The sequence below is a fragment of the Tarenaya hassleriana genome, unplaced genomic scaffold (assembly GCF_000463585.1).
Source record: "Tarenaya hassleriana unplaced genomic scaffold, ASM46358v1 Cleome86, whole genome shotgun sequence".
Taxonomy (NCBI): Eukaryota; Viridiplantae; Streptophyta; class Magnoliopsida; order Brassicales; family Cleomaceae; genus Tarenaya; species Tarenaya hassleriana.
Window position 1 is genome coordinate 254,422 of NW_010971018.1, and position 9,573 is coordinate 263,994.

Here is a 9,573-nt window from a genome sequence, read left to right on the forward strand (position 1 = left end):
TGCTGGAACGGACGGTCCACGTGTATTTCTGGACCGTCCGTTCCGGGTTTCGGGTTTTTCGAAAATTAAACCGAATTAGGGTTAAATCACCTTATAAGAAGGAGATTAAAACCCTAATGAACTAAGAGACTTTCAGAGCCGTCTTTGGCATAATTCTAAGAGCTTTTTGTGAGATCCAAAGAGTTCAAGGAATTCTAGGTCTTGTTTTCTCGAAGCACAAAAACAAATAGCAGATTCGGGTCCTAGCAGACAAGTTCCAATCGTTGGAATCCATCCCGAGGTGGGATACGTGTAGAGGGCGAGGTATTCTTCCTCCTTTTCGTGATAAGATGAATTCTTCAATTGATACAGGCCCCGGATCGATTGAGGTAAGCGTTCTAACGTTTCTACGATTCATAGAAGCATGGTTCTAGGGTTTTACTAAATTTTTGTTTTACATCCGCTGCGCAAATCCTAGAATCGATCTCTTAGGAATAGGATTCGTCTAGAGATCCCAGGAAACCCAACAGTGGTATAAGAGCCTGGTTGCTCTGTTTTGATTTCGTAGAACCCGATCACGCACGTTTTAGGATTTGAATCGTTTGAATCCATGTTTGCTTTGAATTCTATGCATGTTTGATGATTGAATCTATGGTAGATTGCATGTCTCATGTTGCATAGAGTGCAGGAGTTCGAATTTTGGGTCCACAGGTGTATTCAGATCGGGTTCTAGTCTAATCGGGGCTGAGAACGCCGGAGAACGTGATCTGATCACGTGGACAAACCCTAGACGGTCCGTTCTGGGTAAGCCATATCGGACAGTCCGGGGTGGCGGACTGCATAGATCAGAACGGATGGTCCGCACTAGACCGTCCGTTCCGTCTACTGTGGACCGTTCGTTCCGGCTGGTTGAGACCTTCCGTTCCGGCTGGTTGAGACCGTCTGTTCTGCAAGCCTGGAACGTCCGTTCTGCATCCAGAACGGACGGTCTGAGGTCCAGATTCCGAAAAATTTCATTTTCTGTGTTCGATTATGCAATCGTTACTTAATCTGATTGACTGTGACTCAAATAGACATGATTCATTCGTATGGATGGTCCATAGTGAATGGATGCATGTAACTTGATCAAGATATGGGATATGCTTGATTGAGTGGGAGCTTCGGGATTGGGATTACATAATCGAATGGATGGTCTGTTCGGATTATGTATAATCGTTGCATAGAAACCGGTTAGATCTAGGAGCTCTACGAGTAAAGCACTTGTCAAGGCCTCGATCGTACATGTCATTGGCCATGCCAAAGCTGGGTGTGCCGTATTATCTTGGTGAGGCAAGATGGAGAAATGGTTGTTCTCATAGCTTGAAAGTAGATGCTTGATCTAAGTGTGGTTTCGAAAATCCCTTATTTATGTAATGCTAAGTGTGTAACTCCCATTACTAGAGCGCCTGTCAAGGCATCGATCGTCTGTAACACGGGTCATGCCAAAGCTGAGCGTGCCGGATTATCTTTGTGAGGCAGGGTGGGAAATCGTGGTTCTCACAGCTTGAATATGGTTTACCTTAGGTTAAGTTGTTGAGTTTGACTTGAGACTTAACGGTACAGATGAGACAAGTATGCAATGATATTCGATATCATAGTCTCATAAAATATCTAAGAGTCACATTGGATGTGATTGACATTAGATGTCTATCTAAATAGCGTAAGGCTGAGTGTAACAATTCATTCTTATGTGAAATACGGATCTTAGTCCCATATAGAAAATTATTGTAGGGTTAATTTTCTGTATGGGAATATAGCTTGTATGTGCATCATGTTGTCATTGATTAATGATGGACTAGCTGGTAGTAGATCATTGATAGAATCTGCATTTTTGTTTGTTCGATCTATTTTGTCTCGTTTTGTAGGACATGGCGTCAACCGGTAGCGTACCGAGTTTGACGATGCGATCTATCCTTGAGAAGGATAAGTTGACCGGGACAAACTTCTTAGACTGGTATCGTAACTTGAGAATAGTTCTCAAGCACGATAAGAAGTCGTACGTCCTGGAAGGGGCTCTACCACCAGAGCCTGCAACCAATGCCACGAGAGCCGTCAGGGATGCTTGGTTGAAGCATCAGACTGACGACAATGAGATCTCCTGTCTCATGTTAGGAAGCATGGCCCCGAATATGCAGAGGCAGTTTGAGGGGAAGAACATGTTTGATATGATCAATCAGCTCAAAACCATGTTTGAGGAGCTAGCGCGTACTGAAAAGTACAAGACGCTGAAAGCTCTAGTGAAGACGGAGATGCCGAGAGGCAGCTCTGTCAACACCCACGTTCTCAACATGCGAGCTCATGTTGAGGAACTTGAGCGTATGGGAGTGAAGCTCGATGGTGACTTGGTTGCAGACTTGATCCTGATGTCATTGTCCGAGGACTATAACGAGTTCGTTATGCAGTACCATATGCACGGGATGACTAAGAGCTTAGCCGAACTGCATGGGATGCTGAAATCGGCCGAGCAGGATATCGTGGTACCCAATACTGTGCTTGGTGTTGAGAAAAACTCCAGCAAGAAGCGGCGGGGCAAAGCCAAAAAGAAGGCGGCGAAAAAGGCAAAAGTTGCCTCTACGTCTAAGCCTAAACCCGATAAGGGTGACTGTCATTACTGCGGAGTGTCTGGATACTGGAAGCGTAATTGTCACCTTTACTTGGAGGATCTGAAGGACATGAAGCTTGGTGAAGCTTCTGCCTCAGGTATTCATGTTATAGAAGCTAACATCTGTACTACATCTTCGTGGGTATTGGATACCGGAAGTGCCTCACACATTTGTCGAAATGTGCAGGGACTAAGAAGAAGTAGGATGCTAGCTAAGGGAGAAGCGGATCTATGGGTAGGAAATGGAGCAAGAGTTGATGCATTGTGTGTTGACGTTTATGATTTGCATCTTCTTTCAGGACTTGTTTTAGAATTAAGTAATTGTTACTATGTGCCTGCGGTTAGCAGAAACATTATTTCTATTTCATGTCTGGATTTGGATGGTTTTCGATTTGTTATTGAGAACTCGAGTTTGATTATTTATCTAGACGATATTTACTATGGTAATGGTTATCTAGTGAATTGTTTATACGTCTTGAATGATCAGCCTTCGAACTCAACGTCATCCATCTATAACGTGAGTACTAAACGGTCTAAGCCGAACGACTTAAACCCGACCTTCCTCTGGCATTGTCGTCTAGGCCATATAGACGAGAAACGCATACAGAAGCTTCATTTTGAAGGTCTTCTGGATTCTTTTGACTTTGAGTCTCTTGAATCTTCCGAGTCTTATTTAATGGACAAGATGACAAAGCATCCTTTCAAGGGAAAAGGACAGAGAGCGATGGAGTTATTGTCTCTCATACATAGTGATGTATGCGGACCAATGAGCTGTCTAGCTAGAGGAGGTTATCTGTATTTTGTTACGTTCACTGATGATTTCAGTCGATACGATTATGTCTATTTGATGAGACATAAGTCTGAAACACTTGAAATGTTCAAGGCTTTCAGAAACGAAGTACAGAACCAGCTTGGCAAGACGAACAAGACACTTCGATCAGATCGTGGTGGCGAGTATATGAGCCAAGAGTTCACTGACTATCTGGTTGATTGTGGTATTGTATCACAATTAACTCCTCCTGGAACGCCGCAGTGGAATGGCGTGTCTGAACGGAGGAACCGAACACTGTTAGACATGGTTCGGTCGATGATGAGTCAGACAGATCTTCCGAAGTCCTTTTGGGGATATGCTTTAGAGACCGCTGCGTACCTGCTGAATAGGAGTCCAACGAAGTCGGCTGAAACGACGCCATATGAAATATTGACGGCGAAGCGTCCCGCGTTGTCGTTTGTCAGAATTTGGGGTTGCGACGCTTACATGAAGCGTCAGATGACTGATAAGTTATCCTCCAAATCTGATAAGTGTTTATTTGTAGGCTACCCTAAGGAAACTAAGGGTTACTACTTCTACATTCCGGCAGAGAACAAGGTGTTCATTGCCAGGAATGCGACTTTTATGGAGCGAGAGTTCGTCTCCAAAAGAGTCAGTGGGAGTAGGATCGAACTTGAGGAAGTTCGAGAGCAGCAAGTAGACGCTGAGCCGAGTGAACAAGTTGAAGATGTTCAACCTGTTTCACTGCCGGTTGTGACTCAACCTTTGACGAGTGAACCTCGGAGATCAGGCAGGATTCGCCAAGAGCCAGCGAGATATGGATTTCTCGTGACTGGGAATGAGGAACTCATGTTATTGGAACATGATGAGCCTACCACATACCCAGAGGCTATGGCGAATCCGGATTCCGAGAAATGGCGCGAGGCTATGAAGTCCGAGATGCAATCCATGTCAGACAACCAAGTATGGACTCTGGTTGATGCATCTGAAGGGATAAAACCCATCGGATGCAAATGGACTTCAAGAAGAAGACCGACATGGATGGCAACATGCACACGTATAAGGCACGACTTGTGGCGAAAGGATTCCGTCAAATTCATGGTATTGACTATGATGAGACCTTTTCGTCCGTAGTTATGCTGAAGTCCATCAGGATCCTACTTGCCATAGCCGCATATTACGACTATGAGATATGACAAATGGATGTCAAGACCGCGTTCCTTAACGGGAACTTGACCGAGGATGTGTACATGACACAATCCGAAGGTTTTATCGATCCAAGGAACCCAGGGAAGGTGTGCAAGCTTCGGAGGTCCATTTATAGACTGAAGCAGGCTTCAAGGAGCTGGAACCTTCGCTTTGATGAGACAATAAAAAAGTTTGGTTTCTCACAGAACGAAGACGAGCCATGTGTTTACAAGAAGGACAGTGGGAGCACAGTTGTATTTCTAGTGCTGTACGTGGATGACATTCTCCTTATAGAGAATGACATTCCTACCTTGCAAGACGTTAAGTCTTGGCTAGGAACGCAGTTCTCTATGAAGGACCTAGGAGAAGCGGCCTATATTCTAGGAATAAAGATCTATAGAGATAGATCAAGGCGTCTTCTAGGATCGTTTCTGGGATTGAGTCAGAGTACTTACGTCGATAAGGTCTTGAAACGGTTCAAGATGCAAGATTCCAAGAAAGGAACCTTATCGATGAGCAGTGACACAGTTCTCTGCAAGAGTCGACACCTAATGAGCGAGAACGCATGGATCGGATTCCATATGCTTCGGCAATTGGATCCATCATGTATGCCATGCTTTGTACTCGACCGGATGTATCCTACGCGTTGAGCATTACGAGTAGATACCAGTCAGATCCAGGCGAGTCATACTGGATCGCCGTCAAGAACATCCTGAAGTACTTGAGAAGGACTAAGGATGTGTTCTTGGTATACGGTGGGTCGGAAGACGAGCTCGCTGTAAAGGTTACACCGATGCTAGTTTCTAGTCAGACCCGGATGACTACAGATCGCAGTCTGGCTATGTTTTCTGCTTGAACGGAGGCGCTGTTAGCTGGAAGAGTTCCAAGCAGACGACCGTTGCAGATTCTACTACAGAAGCTGAGTATATTGCAGTGTTGGATGCAGCAAAGGAAGCTGTTTGGATCAGGAAGTTTGTTGGCGACTTGGGTGTCATTCCTAGTGCTGATAGCCCCATTGCTCTTTATTGTGACAACAATGGAACGATCGCACAAGCGAAAGAACCCAGATCCCATCAACGATCCAAACACATACTCAGACGATTTCACCTTATCAGGGAGATCATAGACAGAGGAGACGTGCACATTTGCAGAGTGTCGACAAATGACAACATTGCCGATCCGTTGACGAAACCTCTCCCTTCGTCGAAGCATGAGGGTCATGTTAGGGATATGGGCATTAGATGTTTAGCAGTCCATGATTAGAGCAAGTGAGAGATTGTTGGTTTAGTGCTCTATGATGTACTGTTTTGCGAGCTTTCTTTGGATACATTTGATGTATTGATACTTTCTATAGTTTTATGAAAGTGTTTGATTCATTACATGTTGTGCATATTAGATATGCTATGAAATCCATGTATTGTTATGAACAATACTAAACTCCCTAGTCATGTATCATTGTGGGAATAATGATATACTAAGACTAATATGATGTGTGATTGATGATCATGTAGATCATTGGTATTGGATACGATCACAATCATAGGTATTCGTTTGAGAACGGAATACTGGATTGACCCGCATGAGATTGTCACATGGACTAGCGTCATGACTTGAATCTCATATGGCGGTTCCATGATTGGATCCTAAGACCTGAGATATCTACGGAATCCAACATGAGGAGTTGTGTGCTTTGAATACGTCAAACGTCCTGCGTAACAGGAGGACTATAAAGGCATGTATCAGGTACGAAACGAATCATGAGTTGGATTGTAGATAGTCAAGACGGGATTTGAACCTCTCGTAAAAGAGAGAGATATCGCTGGGCCCCTCGTGTGAGCATGACTGTAGAAATGTGTGGCCGCACTATAGACAAACGTCGTCTATTTCAGACAGTCGAACTCAGTGAACGAGAAAGCAGTCGAATCAGATAAGGTGGCTTGTCCATGCCTTATGTTCGACATATGATATCGCGATACAAAAGGATCATCAACCGGAATCATCACTGGCGCTCGTAAGATCACGAACAAACTCTATTCGAAACAGGTAGTCATAGTGTCTTGCTACAGACCGCCTTTGACTTGTATATCCGGAATAGAGATTTCGGGTTATACTGCTATATCGAATGAGCCTACAGGGTCACACACGCAGGGAAGGACAAAACGCACGAGAAAACAACGGAAAAACAGAGACGGAAGGGCCTGAAACGGACGGACCGAAAGGGCCAGACCGACGGTCCGCCAGGTCTAGACCCGACGGTCCACGATTAGTCGCAGATCGTCCGTTCTAAGTGTTGGAACGGACGGTCCGAGTTGATAACAGACCGTCCGTTCTGGCTTGTATGGAACGAACGGTCCACGTGAGCAGACCGTCTGTTCTGGCTTGCTAGAACGGACGGTCCATGTATATTTCTGGACCGTCCGTTCCGGGTTTCGGGTTTTTGGAAAATTAAACCGAATTAGTGTTAAATCACCTTATAAGAAGGAGATTAAAACCCTAATGAACTAAGAGACTTTCAGAACCATTTTTAGCAGAATTCTAAGAGCTTTTGGTGAGATCCAAAGAGTTCAAGGAATTCTAGGTCTTGTTTTCTCGAAGCACAAAACCGAATAGCAGATTCGGATCCTAGCAGACAAGTTCCAACCGTTGGAATCCATCTCGAGGTGTGGATACGTGTAGAGAGCAAGGTATTCTTCCTCCCTTTCGTGATCAGACGAATTCTTCAATTGATACAGGCCCCGAATCGATTGAGGTAAGCGTTCTAACGTTTCTACGATTCATAGAAGCATGGTTCTAGGGTTTATTAAATTTTTGTTTTACATCTGCTGCGCAAACCCTAGAATCGATTTCTTAGGAATAGAATTCGTCTAGAGATCCCAGGAATCCCAACATTACATGGTGTGATATGATTACATGCACCTACAAACATTTATTCAGATAATTATTTGTCCTATAAATACTATATATGGTTTTATGTTATGTGTACAATTTTAACATTTCAAATAATTTTTTATTCTATAAATACTATATGATTTTTTTTGAAGTTATCCAAGATTTAATGGCTCATCTGATAAGGAAAGGAGCGGAACATTCATATGGACTTCATCGTTCCTCTAGAAAACGTATTCGGGTCAAAGATCAAATGAATTTTCAGATTAATTATTAAACAACTTTGTTTAGAGTAAATATACTCTTCAAAAAGTATTGATTCGTGTCTCAAAATTGGATATAAATTTTTAAAATTTAAATAATTAAATTTGAAATGAATTATAACTAAATATAAAAATAACAAAAAAATAAAATAAAATGTAACAGATATATTTTTGTTCAAATCAAACGAAAACTTGATGATATAATTTTTTTAAAAATTGAAAATTTGAATAAAATGTATCCAATTTGGAAATGGAAATGCGAAACCTGCTGCCGTGGTGCGGACGAGCACAAGAATGGAATATTTGTATTTTCTAACCAATGATTTTTTATGATTATACGTGGGAAAATAATTTACAAAAATTCGAAAACTAAATGGACAAACATGACCCTACATTCCACACCACATATGGGTATTATAAATATCGGTGGAGATATAGTTAATACGGCAATATATCTACAATAACCTTTGACTGCTATTTCAATTTCTGATGTACCCTTGAAACAAAAAATTGAATAAAAAAAACTTTTTTTCATGACAAATGACACAAAAAACCCTAAACATTTATGAATAGACCAAAAAACCCAACAAATTTTGAAAAAAAAATTGAAAAAAAATAAAGAAAGACGCAACGTCTCTCTCTCTCTCTCTTCAGTCACGTCTTCTCTCTCTCTCCTCACTGCGCTCTCTTTCTCCTAAAACTGTCGATTTTTCTCAGTCACATCTTCTCTCTTGGAACGATTTTCGCTCAAAACCATCGAATCGTTCCCGTGTTTGTACTCCAAATTTCATTTTCTCTCAGCACTTTCTCTTTGGGGAGACAAAAGAAGCAACGTGCGACTGCGAAAAAATGGCAAGTTCAGGGTCTTCGTCACATTCTTCGAGCGAAAGTGAGAGCCGTATGAAGATTTCGGAATTAGATGGGCACAAGGTAAGTTAAACTTTAATTTCTTTACAAATTTCGGAGTTAGATGAACACAGTTGTTGTTCGATTGAAGTGTGGGTTTGGAAATTTGAAGGATAGAACGTTAGGGTTTTGGGCATTTTTGAAAATTGGGGATTTCGAAATAGAATTTTGATTTGAGACTTTATGGTTAAAATCGAGTGTGATGGTTGAGTTTCGGTCACAATGGATGAGTTTTAGTCAAATAAGAGAAATGATATAGGACACAACACCGTATGGGTCGATGGATGTATAGATTGTGATGATGAATCGGATGACCGAAGGATTCAAATGCTATGGTCTCACGGTCACAGTCACAAAGGTCACAGTGTCACACGATTGTATAGTCACTAGGTCACAGTCTCAAAGGTCTCAGTGTCACATGTTTATATAATCACAAGGTCACAGTCTCAAAGGTCACAATGTTTGATGTTTTGCAGCCGCCGTATATCTACAAACTTGATCAAATTCAGTTTTGCCCGAAGATAAATACGAGATGTTACCCGGCTCAGACACTGAAGAAGCTGAAAGACCTACTAACAAACGAGGAATGGATGTACTTTAGCAAAGAGTCACAGTTTCAGCATCTGTTTCATACCAAATTCGAAGAGACACTGAAGATGGCACCTGCTGCATTCCTCATCAACCACGCAGTGCTGGTCGAGGACGATTGCGAGTTATGGTTTGTCGTCAATGGAGTACCCATCAGGTACTTCATCGTGGAGCACGCCTTGATATCGAGATTGAAATACAGTGAATATCCGCCAGGGTGGGAGTACAAAAGGAAAGACAAGTTCAGACTGAAGATGTTTGGGAATCGGAAAGTGTCTAAGCAAAACGTTCTTAGACAATTTGAGAAGACGCCAATCGCTAAGGTTGCTGATCGGTAAAGTGAGATCGTT